Here is a 13,453-nt window from a genome sequence, read left to right as displayed (position 1 = left end):
ACCGAGCTAAAGAATATGGCTGTGGTGAAATACAACTCTCACCAAGAATCATCATCAGACTGAAGAACATTGAGCCCACCAGAGGATTTGATTCTGAAGGCCCACCTTTCTCCTCCGCTCAAGAGCCCCATAGCAGTTGCAAAGTTTGCGCTATGATGAACTCTGACAGAGAAGACTGGGCCCACTGGAGGATTCTCTGGTGGCCCGTCCAACCCTGCCGAGACGCAGCCCTGGCTAAGAAAAGTCTGTGTGAAGGTTGCTGGACACTCTATGGCTGCTTTTCTACTGAGGGGGAAACCCACGCAAACATGGGGAGAACATACAAAATCCTTGTGGATTTGAACCCAGGACCCCAGTGCTGCAAGGCTTCAGTGCTAACCACTGAGCCACTGTGCCGCCATCTCCGTTCTCCCTCTGATATCTAACATGCTGGAGAAACTTGCACCTACTGCCACTCAGTATCTTCAGCTCCTTTGTGAGAAACTAATGTATTTGGGCAACCACTCAGTCTACCAAATAAAATTCATGTGAAGGAAATTTTGGATGGCTTCGCTTCTGATACTGGGTGCCAATACCAAACCACTGGAAATATTCCAGGCTAGTTGGAGCCAAGCTGATTCCCACTGAAAAGTACCAGCAGAAAGCTAAGGAGATGGTGGCCTCTATCATCATCGCGACCTGCAAAGTTTGCGCTATGAACTCTCCTGAAAGAGAAGCCAGGGCCCACCGGAGGAGTCTCTGGTTCTCTGGTGGGCCTGTCAAACCCTGCCGAGAAGAAGTCCTGGCTAAGACAAGTCTGTGGAAAGGGTCCCGGACACTCTATGGCTGCTTTTTTACTGTGGACTGCCTCCAGCAATTTATAAGATTGCAATCTATAAGATCCCTTCACTGGCTCCCCGTTGCCCAGAGACTCCAGTTCAAAACCCTAACCATGACATGCAAAGCCATCCACAACCTGTCTCCTCCATATATCTGTGACCTAATCTCATGTTACATACCTGCACGCAACCTCCGATCCTCACAAGATCTCCTTCTCTACTCCTGTCTTATCTCCTCTTCCTACAATCGAATACAAGATTTCTCCTGTGCATCCCCCCCACTCTTGAACTCTGTACTCCAACATATCAGACTCTCACCTACTGTAGAAAACCTTTAAAAGGAAGCTGAAGACCCACCCCTTCCTACAACCTGCTCCACCATACCGCTGCACCACCACCCTCACCTACTGTATCCTTACCCATCCTTTATAGACTTTTTGTGCACCCTCACGAGCAGAGTCCTCTCTGCTCTTATACCAGTCGGTGACCTCTTTTCACATGTAAAGCACAATGAAATAAATGGCGCTAGAATAATAAATAACAATAATTATACAACTTGTACTCTGGGTCAATTGATGGCACTTAGTCTGCCCTAAATAGATGTGTTTTGGCAGCTTTTCGTCCCGTTTTAAGGTGTTGTGTATGTGTTTGGTTTTGGTACCCATTGAATCCAATGGCGTTCGGCAATGTTTGGCGAATATTCGACAATTACATTGGCGAATATTGCAAAAACAAAATTTAAATATTCGCTTGTCTCTAATCAGAAACACAGTTAAAAAAAATATGTGGGTATGGCATGATTGTTACCATTGTTGAGGAGTGGGTCTCCTTTACTAGTAATGCCCATGCACTAAGTGCTTGGGCTGAAAAACATTTACATTTACCCATGGGGGCTATACATGAACATGCAGTATAAAATACAGAATGTTAGATGTAGGTGACGCGCCCCTGGGCCTGTGTCGCGCTGCGTTGCGCAGGCGGGAGCTTACCCGGAGCCGGATCTGTTGAGGGTTGTAGTCTCGTGGCGGTGACCCGGTCCGTGCCCAGGGAGTCAGACTAAGTGGCGCTGTATCAGCGATAGATGTAGGACGACTACGCCACCCGTTGAATGCAGCTATGGAGCTGCCGCTGCAGGGCAGACCGCTGAGGCCGGTGGTAGGATAGTGCAGCATAGATGGTATAACCCCCAACGGGAGGGGTATGGCCTCAGGGCAGCCGACGTGGATGATGGGGGTAGCAGGAATCACTCAGAGACGATGCGGTGTGATTCAGGGTCTTTACTGGTGACAAAGATAGACCCTCCCGGAGTACTGGCTAGCGATCGGGGCCTGGTCAGTCCTTGAGCAGATGGGATCTCCCCTGGCCAGGCGGAGTTGTAGGCCTCCCAAACTGACTGTACTCTTCTGGCTACCTTGCTAGAGGCGGGTATAAGTAGCCCACGTCCCTGAGTGTACCGTGTGGTGCTCACCCCTATGGCCGGTGACTCGGGGCCTTCTAGTAGCTTCCGCTCCATGACGGCGGTGCTGGTCCCATGCGTGTGACCGTGCCTTCGGGTTTCTTGGCCAGAGGACCTGAAATCCCCTGCCTGTCGGATTCTGCTGCTGGGTAGGAGTTAGTCCCCACAGCCTCGGACTCCGGGTCCGGTAAGAAATCTTCTCAGTCAGGGCGAGCTCTGCAGATGCCAGCCCCTGACTCCTTGTAGCACTGCTCCCACAGAGCTCCTGTTGTTTCTTCCTATGCTGCTTCTCTTCTCTACTTCTGGCATGGCCCAGGAGCTGGGCCCAGCCGGAGCCACAGCTCCCTGTCAGCCCTCCTGGCTGAACTCTCCCTCTGGACTCCCTAACCCTGCCTCAGCCCCAGGTTTATCTAGGGGAAGTTCTTCCCCTCCCAGGACTGGGCAGGAGGTGTGGCATGCATAGGATTCCTGACCAAGAGACCTCCCACCTGCTCTCAGACATAACATTGCCGTTACTGTGGAAACCAGACCCCTGGGGTGCCACATTCCCCCCTAGTGAAATTTAGTACTCCGGGACTAAACATATTTTTAGAAAAACATAACAAGGTATAAACAATAATAATACAATAAGAAAAACACATAAAGATGGTTATGGCGTGTCCGCAACCGGGTGCAGTCTTTGAAGAAAAGTAAGGTGTCCATTTCACCAAAACAGGGAGACGTAACCAGGTAGGGGTCTGTCCTGCCCCGAGTCCTTAACAGTCTTTAGTCCATTCCTAGGTTACGCTCCAACCATGTACAAGGATTCCCGGTAAATCCACCAAGGACTCCTATAAATAACTAGAAACACATAATTATTTACAGGATATGGCCGCTCTCAGTCCTCGGCCAGGTAGAGGGAAAGAACGACTGCTCTCAGTCCTCGGTCAGTGGGGATAAGGAATGGCTGCTCACAGTCCTCAGCCTGGTTTAAGATAGGGGCACATGGGGAACAATTCACTAATCCCAACGGGGACCATATTTTAATTAGCAGCAGTCCTTGTACCCTTACGGGTAACTATTTACAGCTCTTTATTCATGCTACTTCCCTTCAGTAGCTATGTCCTCTTTGTGCTCCCTCCTGAGGGTAGTCCTCAGACCCGTCCGGGTCCTCTTGGCTTTCCTCGTATTGGTAGTACTGCAGCTCCTCCTCGGTTAGCTGGGTTAGTATTTCTGCGACAGTCCTCCTCCCAGGTGGCCAGGACTTTACCTCCCTTTGGGCTGTCCCGGTTAATTGGGCCACCAGGATGCTCACTTTTTGCTCCTCTGTGAGTGGGTACACCTGGAAGAGGCTATCCAGCTTTTCTCTAAAGTCATGCAGAGTATGTGACTCCCCTGAGTACTGGGGTAGCCAGGCTGCCCCCGGGATATAGGGCATGGTGAAAGGCATGACCGCAACAGCGGTGGCACTGGCGGGGGTTGAAGCGGTGAAGCTCTCCTCCGTATCCGACATCCTTCTCCCCCCTAGTGGACCGTGGCCTACCTTGCGATGATCCTCTTCCGTAGGCCGCGGCTCCGCAGTGGATCGTCAGGGTTGAGGACCTTCCGTCGCGCTCCTGTGACGTCGGCGTCTGCTGGGCTCCTTCCAGGACCTTACGCAACGTCCGGACGTGAGGCGGGGCTTCAGTTCTCGCGCGCTTTCGGAGTCCACGCCCCTCTTCTTCCCGCGCGGCGTCTTCAAGATCGCGTCCAATGGCGGGAAAACTCCACGGAAGGCGGGAAGAAGGCTGAAAATGGCGCCGGATGGCGGGAATCTTCACCGATGGTGGGAAGAAGGCTGAAGATGGCGGGAATCTTCACCACTGGTAAGTTTGAACAGTCTTTTTCAGGCACGCAGTACCCGGTGGTTGCGGGCACGAGATCCTGCCGACTACGCCAAAAGTTGACGCGCCCCTGGGCCTGTGTCGCGCTGCGTTGCGCAGGCGGGAGCTTACCCGGAGCCGGATCTGTTGAGGGTTGTAGTCTCGTGGCGGTGACCCGGTCCGTGCCCAGGGAGTCAGACTAAGTGGCGCTGTATCAGCGGTAGATGTAGGACGACTACGCCACCCGTTGAATGCAGCTATGGAGCTGCCGCTGCAGGGCAGACCGCTGAGGCTGGTGGTAGGATAGTGCAGCGTAGATGGTATAACCCCCAACGGGAGGGGTATGGCCTCAGGGCAGCCGACGTGGATGATGGGGGTAGCAGGAATCACTCAGAGACGATGCGGTGTGATTCAGGGTCTTTACTGGTGACAAAGATAGACCCTCCCGGAGTACTGGCTAGCGATCGGGGCCTGGTCAGTCCTTGAGCAGATGGGATCTCCCCTGGCCAGGCGGAGTTGTAGGCCTCCCAAACTGACTGTACTCTTCTGGCTACCTTGCTAGAGGCGGGTATAAGTAGCCCACGTCCCTGAGTGTACCGTGTGGTGCTCACCCGTATGGCCGGTGACTCGGGGCCTTCTAGTAGCTTCCGCTCCATGACGGCGGTGCTGGTCCCATGCGTGTGACCGTGCCTTCGGGTTTCTTGGCCAGAGGACCTGAAATCCCCTGCCTGTCGGATTCTGCTGCTGGGTAGGAGTTAGTCCCCACAGCCTCGGACTCCGGGTCCGGTAAGAAATCTTCTCAGTCAGGGCGAGCTCTGCAGCTGCCAGCCCCTGACTCCTTGTAGCACTGCTCCCACAGAGCTCCTGTTGTTTCTTCCTATGCTGCTTCTCTTCTCTACTTCTGGCATGGCCCAGGAGCTGGGCCCAGCCGGAGCCACAGCTCCCTGTCAGCCCTCCTGGCTGAACTCTCCCTCTGAACTCCCTAACCCTGCCTCAGCCCCAGGTTTATCTAGGGGAAGTTCTTCCCCTCCCAGGACTGGGCAGGAGGTGTGGCATGCATAGGATTCCTGACCAAGAGACCTCCCACCTGCTCTCAGACATAACATTGCCGTTACTGTGGAAACCAGACCCCTGGGGTGCCACATAGGCCTCTAAAAAAATTTCCTATTGGCATTATAAACACCCTTCCAAAAAATTTATGGTGCTACCATAACTCCCACTCGGCACGCCTGCAGTCTTGGAGTCATATTTGACACACAACTTTCCTTTATTCAATGTGGAAAATCACTCACTCGCTTATGTCACCTGCACCTTAAAAACATCTCCAGAATTCGACCTTTTCTCACCTTTGATACTGCAAAACTCTTACTGTCGCTCTTATTCACTGCTTCAACTCTCTTTTAATCGATCTCCATCTAAACAAACTGTCTCCTCTCCAATCTTTTCTGAATGCAGCAGTCAGGGTCATATTTCTATCAAGCCGCTTCACCAACACCTCTACACTGTGCCAGTCATTGCACTGGTTAGGTTAAACAATCACTACAGAATACAATACAAACTCATCTATCTAACCAATAAATCTCTTCACAGTTCTGCACCGCACTATATCTCATCCCTCATTTCTGTGTATCACCCCTCCCGTGCCATCCGTTCTGCAACTGATCTAAGACTGACATTCTCCTTAATCAGAACCTCACACCTCCATCTCCAAGAATTCTCTTGTGCCGTGCCAGTTTTCTGTAATGCCCAAAATGCATACAACACGATGGTCACGGTAAAGGCAGCGGAACATAAAGTTGGCCATGTGTGCCAGACTGCCAACAGCCAAGACTTCCCTGTTTTCACCAAGAGGACAACTGTCCATGTTCTCTTCCTCCTCCTCCTCCTCATTATCACCCAATTCGTGTTGAGATGAGATGAGGCTGGGCTGAGTAGCATCACCCTGTAGAGTTCCTTGCTCCACCTGCAATGTCTCCTCTTTATTTGTGAGCAGCGAGCGTTATAATTATGGCATCATCGCCGCTCACCATCTTGCTGGAGTCCTCAAAGTTTTGGTGGACGGAACAGATGTCAGACATCCAGCTCACTCATCAGCTCTTATGTGCGGAGACTGACCTGAATGCCGACGGGCGTGTTGAAGTTGGTACTCAACAACTGCTCTCTGCTGCTCAAAATCATTCCAAACATCTGCAACAATGATTTCCAATGTGTGGTCATATTGCACACCAGTCGGTGACCTGGAAGTTGCAAACATTGCTGAAGCCCTGCCAGAGTGTGGGAAGGTGTAGCTGACTTTCTGAAATGGGCACACTTATGGCGTACTTTCACAAGCCGCTATTTCAGATCCGGGTAGATTTTTAGAAATCTCTGAACTACTAAGTTGAGCACATGGGCCAGGCATGGTACGTGTGCAAGTTTGCCTAGCTTCAGAGCTGCCACAAGGTTCTCTGATACAGATTTCAACAACTCTGCAAAGGTGTGCAGTTTGTCGCCTAAGCATACAGTCCTGCTTATTGTTATTGGCACCCACAAAGTTTAAGTACATATTCTGGAATATCTCCTGAAAAAATGAATCAAGTGATGGAGATGGAGGCTGAAGAGGAGGAGGATGAGGTGGGGCAGGAGCTAAAGAATGTAGGGGCAACCCTGATCAACCCAAGACCCGCAATCCTCTGCGTCGGGAGGACGCATTCCATCCCAGGGCCCCACTGGGTCTTTGCTTATACAATATTAACCCAGTGAAATGTGTCAGTGATATGTACCATCCCTGGCCTTCACTTGTCCACATGTTTGTGGTTAGGCGGTCCTTCCTACTAAGTGCACTGCGGGGGCACCGGTAATGTTCTGGGACCCGTGCTTGTGTAAGGCGGTGAGGACACCGGGAGAAATAGTGGCGGCTGGGGACTGAGTATGGAGCCCCGGCTGCCACCGCGAGGTTGTGGAAAGCTTCAACCTCCACGAGCCTAAAAGTCAACATTTCAAGTGCAAGCAGTCCAGAAATGTGGCAGTTTAGTATTGCGGCCTGTGGGTGGGTGGCTGTCTGTCTGCATACTTGTGACGTGCCCAGGGAGATATGGGGGGAGACTCGGTACCCGGGCCTTGACCTTCTGTGGGATGTCACGGCAGTCGGCTCCCGGGCCCGTACCCTGGGGTCACTCTTTAAAAGGGGTTTTGTTAACAGTTTTGTCTCGTGACGCCACCTGTGGCTCCTGGTAATGGGTACCAGAGCTGCTGCAGACCTCTGGGGGTGATGGGATGGCAGCTGGGATGTTTCTGCACCCCACAGGCGGAGCGGGCCCTCGGGGCAGGGTTGATGGAAGGGATGCAGGTGAGAGGCGGCCCAGCCGGGCCAGGGGAGAATAACGGACACGCACCCAGGGGGTTCGCTTCAGTACCTTTACTGGTGTAGACAGCAGGTACGGTAGAGGGTGCTTGATAGGAAGGGTGCACTTCTGGACTCTCCCCAGTGAGCGGGTATAAGGCCTCCTGATCCATTTCTTCCTCTCACTCTGAAGCTTCTGACCAGCCTGAAACTAGGCCTAGCTTCTGTACTCTTTCACTCTCCTAACCTGTATGCTTGGTTGTAAGAACTTTCTTCTGGCTACCACTATCCCTGGACGCTGGGGCCTTTGTGGTTTCTAGTTCTTTAAATGATTGTAGCTTCAGGTTGACCAGGGGTTTAGAATCCGCCTGGTATAGCAGTTATTCCTACTGAGCGTAGAGGACCCTGTAGGCGCGGACCCGATGTCCGGCTTGTGTTCTGGGGTGAGCCTAAGATGCTCCCCTGCCCCCATAACTCCTCTCACTCTTCTCTTTGCCTCCAGCCATGCTCTAGGCCCTGAGGCTTCAGCACGTGCTTTAGGCAAAGGCTGGCCCTCAGCAGAGCAGCTCACATGCTGCTTCTTCACTGATCTTTGTGCCAGCACACACTGACTCTAACTCCACCTTCCAGTCTATATATGTATCCCTAACAGGACTCCCTCTGGCAGTATGAGGTGGAAGGGTTGAGCTGTCTGTTATGTAATGAGGGCCTCTGGTGGAGAAGTCCGTCCATACACCATTTTGGGTCCTGTGGTAAATGTGATAGCAGGGTGCCACAATTGCACTTGCATTCCGAGTAGCAGAAAGCTAAGGACATGGATGACCTCATCATGAATAATTTGCTCACATGAATATTGTGTTGAAGCTTCATTGACCCGGGGCCCGCAATCCTCTGCATCGGGAGGACATGTTCCATCCCAGGGTCCCACTGGGTCTCTGATTCCACAATATTTACCCAGTAGAATGCGTCACTGAGATGTACTGTCCCTGGCCACATTCACTTGTCCACATGTTTGTGGCTAGGTGGTCATTCCCACTAACTGGGCTGGAGAGTGCATGGGTAATGTTCTGGGACCCGTGCTTGTGTAAGGTGGTGAGGACACTGGGAGAAATAGTGGCGGCTGGGGACCGAGTACGGAGCCCCGAGGTTGTAGAAAGCTTCCGCCTCCATGAGCCTAAATGGCAACAGTTCAAATGCAAGCAGTTCAGAAATGTGGCAGTTTAGTATTGTGGCCTGTTGGGTGGGTGGGGGGCTGGCTGCATACTAGCGCTTGCATTCCAAGGACTGGGGTAGGGAAAACTGAACGCTGCGCTGGGACAAGGATGTGGATGGTGCTGGTTGGAAATCTGCAAAGACAGGTGCAGGGCGGGAGGCATCTTTGCATTCACCATGGACAAGGGATTGGCGTGCACTCACAACAGCAAAAGAGGCAGTGGTGTCACCTGCAGACACTGTTTATGGACCTTGGCATTCGGCCCAGCTAGTTGGGTGCTTTGCTGTCACGTGCCTGAGCATGCTGGTTGTGGTCAGGCTGGTAGTTTTGGTACTCTTGATGATGATTGGTAGATGTTGCAAATTACCTTTCTGGGGTTTTCTAAACAACAGACTCGGGAAGACCTAACAATTGTACTGGCAACTTCGTCATGTTGGTTTTCCGGGGAACAGTTGCCCGCCTTGTGTCTGTGGCCACCACACTGCTTGTTTCTGCCCGTTGTGGTGCTATGCCTCCCTCCACCTGTGTGCAGCTGTCCTTGCTCCACAAGTCCCCTTGCCAGGTTGGGTCAGTGACTTCATCGTCCACCGCTTTGTCTTCCACTTCCGCACCCTGGTCCCCCTCCTGACTTTCTGTCCATTGTATCTCATCATTATCCACCTCTTACGACAATAATTGCACTTTCCCACCGTCACCTTCAGGTGACCATGGCTGCTCAAATCGCTACATGTGATCTTCTGTTGCTCTGCTTGAAGCTGGCCAGGTGATCGGCCCAAATCTATCAATGGAACAGTGAACAGTTCTTGGGGTAACCCTGGACTTTAATCAGTCTAAACAGTCACTGTCACATTTTTGTTCAAGATTATTGTAATTGTTTTTGCGATGTATTTGTATACCCCTTTTTGACATGTAAAACGCCATGGAATAAATGGCGCTAAAGTAATAATAATAATGTGGTCCAGACTGGACCGTGGGAAAACAGGGAGGTGGTGGTGGCAAATTGACTGGAAGCATTATCTGCTATCCAACCAACAACCTTTTCACACTGCTCTGCCTTCAAGAGTGGTGTTCCGCGGCCCCCTAGAAATTGGGACAGGAAGGTAATTTGACATGGGTGTTTTGTTGTGCTCCCTCAGCAGGCACAGTTTCATCTTGCCCATGGCCTCGGCCTCTGCGTGCACCATCACCATTATGTCCACTTCCACGTCACTTGCCCATTTTAAAAGGAGTTTAATATTTATTACGTTGCCAAAAATGTCTGTATTATAACCGCAGTAATACAGGATCACGTCTGATGACCACGGTTTTAGGCAGTCACTAGTGTTGAGCGAGTATGTTCTGTCCGAGTATGCTCGGGCCGAGCTCCGAGTATTTATAGCTGCTCGGTGATATGTTTGAATCGCTCCTGTGTGCATGAATTGCAACTGTTTGACAGCTTTATTACATGTGAGGAATGTGTAAGAAATAGACATTCCTTACATGTACTAAAACTGTCAAACAGTCGCAAATCATGCACACGGGAGTTATTCAAGCATATCACCGCGCAGCTATAAATACTCTTTGCTCGGCCCGAGCGTACTCAGCGAAAGGGTTAACAGAACATACTCCCTCAACACTAGCAGCCACCTAAACATCAGTGAAATTGTTACAGACTAGGCACACCTAGACTACTCTGGGTGCTGCCTGCTAAGGCTGTAAAATCTGCTTGCAAAGATTCTGCAAGTTATTACAAATCTAAGCAGCTATAAACTACTGTAGTATGATCTGATAATATCTGTTAAAATATCTCGTCAGTGTCGGTAGCTTCTATTACAATTGAGGAAAGTAAAGCAAAGGTAAAACTGGAGAGACAAAAACCTCAAAATAGGGTCTTAACTGGTAACAAAGTGGTGAAAATTATTATATGCATGCTCACCTGATAGGATTGTGAAAGTCATAACTCCTATAGAAGCATGTAAGGGCTGCTTTTAGGACTACCAATGGAGTACGATACAATGAATGAGGAATGCTGTGGTTCAGAATCTGCACTGCCCGAGGTTCAAAAGTATGATCACAAACAGAGGTGAAGCTTGAATGCAGTTTATTATGTCAATGTGTTTAATAAACTGCATTCATGCTTCAACTCTGTGTGTAATCGTACTTTTGAACCTCAGGCACAGAGGATTCTGAACCACTGCATTCCTCATTCATTGTATTTGTGGAGAGTACACGCTTAAGACTCAAAGATGCACCATGACAGCTCTCATAATGAAAACCTATGAGCTGTAATTTTGGATGCAAGATTGATGATCAAGAAAAATCTTTGGCTCCTCACATCTGTATTAACAAATAATTCGTATGAGTTTCCCTGATTGATCACTAAGGATTCATTCCTGTTGTCTAATCAGCGCATTACTGGGAGAGCCTTCTTCAGGGACCCACTTGAGATGTTTTATGTGAAAGGAAGTATATTCTCTCTCAGCTCTCCATGGGATTTAGTAATAAGAGAATCTGATTGGGTGGGTAGTATTGTCATTTCTGGGTTCCCATCAATGAGTATAGTTACTGCGCCTGCTTCATCCTTTGTTCACTCACTGGCACGGTAATTATGAAGAACAGAGGGAAATCAACTGCTCCCCTCTGTGTCACTCACAGGGAAAAACTAAAGTTAGCAATGTTTGTTTTCCTCTTCACTTACTAAGGGTCTCCTCCCAGCCTTACCTATGTCAGTGGGCCCTCAGTAAGGAGTGTCTCAGGGCCCCCCTATTACACCAATGCGAGGCTTGATTGGGGAATCAACAGAAGGATTCTCTGTGCAGCTCCACTAATAAGGGCCAGATGCAGGAGGACCGTTGAGGAAGAGCAGGACCACAACCAGTATTATAGCAGGAACCCACACACAGGTGCTGGGGAAGGGATGTGCAGTGAAGGAGGAACATGCTGCCTGCCGAGCAGCTACAGACTCTCACCAGTGTGTAGAGCAGCCTGCTGTTAAAGATACATAGAGGTCTGCAGCAAACTGCAAACAACTCTCAGCTATGCACATATGCATGTACATCTCGTTTTCCAACAGGTAGGAAATAGCAGTGCACATGATGGGTGCATAGCAGAGCTCTGTGGGTCTATCTATCTATCTACATATAATCATTGTATCTATATATCTATCTATCTAGCCTACTGTAACGGTCTCTATTAGTGATTAGCGAGCACTAAAATGCTCAGGCACTCGTTGTTTGAGTTGAGCAAATTGGAATGCTCGACTGTTCGGACCGAGTAACAAGCCCAATGTAAGTCTATGGGAAACTCGAGCATTTTTCTGGCAGCTCTCCCCGGAGGTCTGCAGAGGGCCTAAAAATTGAACAGTGCTCAAATGACATGGTAACAGCATGGGAAGACCCCTGGAAGCATTTCTGACTCCCTGGTCACTGCTGTCAACAACATTGTCAGAGGTATTGCGCCACTTTTGCGGACTCACAATAAAACATACAAAAACAAAACCAAAATGGATTTCCCTAGGAAATATGTTAAGGAACATCCTTTCCAGGCTAATGACTTGTATAAAAGGCAAAATAAATAACCAAAAACAAAATTGCTTCTCCACACCTTGGGCCATGTTCACACGTAGCATTTTTAATGCATTTTTGCACTTTTGCATTGCTTTCAACTGTGAAAAAACATTTACCAGTAAATACCATTTTATCATTTTAGTACCTTATTTGGCCATGTGGTGTGTGACACATCATCAGACACATCCTGTTTCATTTATGGTGGAGGGACTCTGAAAGTCACAAAGACTATTTTTATAGGGCCACCAGGCGGCCCTTACTATTCTTAAAGGGCCAGCAGTCGGCTATGCTTTGCTGTTCCCATTATTAACTAGTGAGTCTCCTATACTTTTATTGTGTATGCAGTGACTGCAACGGCTGCCAAAAATTTGGAGGAACTCCAATGCCCCTTGCAAGAGCTGTAGAGGTCTGAGGACCTCTTTAAAACAATTTTCCCATTATTAGGAAGTGTGTCTCACAAATTATTTGCCTATGCAGTGATTAAATGACTGGAAAAAATTTGGAGGAACTCCAATGCCCCTTGCAAGAGGCGTTGAGGTCGGTGGGCCTCCTGCAAAAAATGCTCCCATTATTAGGAACTGTGTCTCCCATACTGTTTGCCGATGCAGTGAAGCAATGGCTGCTAAAAATTTGGAGGAACTCCAATGCCCCTTGCAAGAAACGTAGAGGTCGGAGGGCTTCCAGCAAAAAATGCTTCCATTATTAGGAAGTGTGTCTCTCATACTGTTCGCATATGCAGTGAAGCAATGGCTGCCATAAATTTGGAGGAACTCCAATGCCCCTTGCAAGAGATGTAGAGGTTGGAGGGCCTACTGCAAAAAATGCTTCGCATTATTAGGAAGTGGGTCTCCCATACTGTTTACCTATACAGTGAAGCAACAGCTGCCAAAAATTTGGAGGAACGCTAATGCCCTTTGCAAGAGATGTAGATATGTTGATATGGTACATATGGTGGTGAATTGATGGTGGAGGATGGGGATGCGGAGAAGAAGGAGGACAAGAGCAAATAGACAAAATCAGGAAGCATATACCCATGTCTGGGTGTGAAGACAGAGGTGCATAGGAATAGAGTTAGACCTCCCAAAAAAAACCACACTGTATTTGAGTTTATGTTACGCTGTTATCATTCGGTGGTGTTGAGAAGTCTGGCCCAATCTAGCCCTTGTTCATTTTTATAAGAGTCAGCCTGTCAGCATTTTCAGTTGAGAGGCGGATGCGCCTATTGGCTATAATTCCACCAGCAGCACTAAAAACCCGC

This window comes from Phyllobates terribilis, unplaced genomic scaffold (genome assembly GCF_046119375.1).
Source record: "Phyllobates terribilis strain yellow unplaced genomic scaffold, ASM4611937v1 Scaffold_1__5_contigs__length_1240528914, whole genome shotgun sequence".
Classification (NCBI taxonomy): domain Eukaryota; kingdom Metazoa; phylum Chordata; class Amphibia; order Anura; family Dendrobatidae; genus Phyllobates; species Phyllobates terribilis.
Note: the sequence above shows the minus strand (reverse complement) of the source record.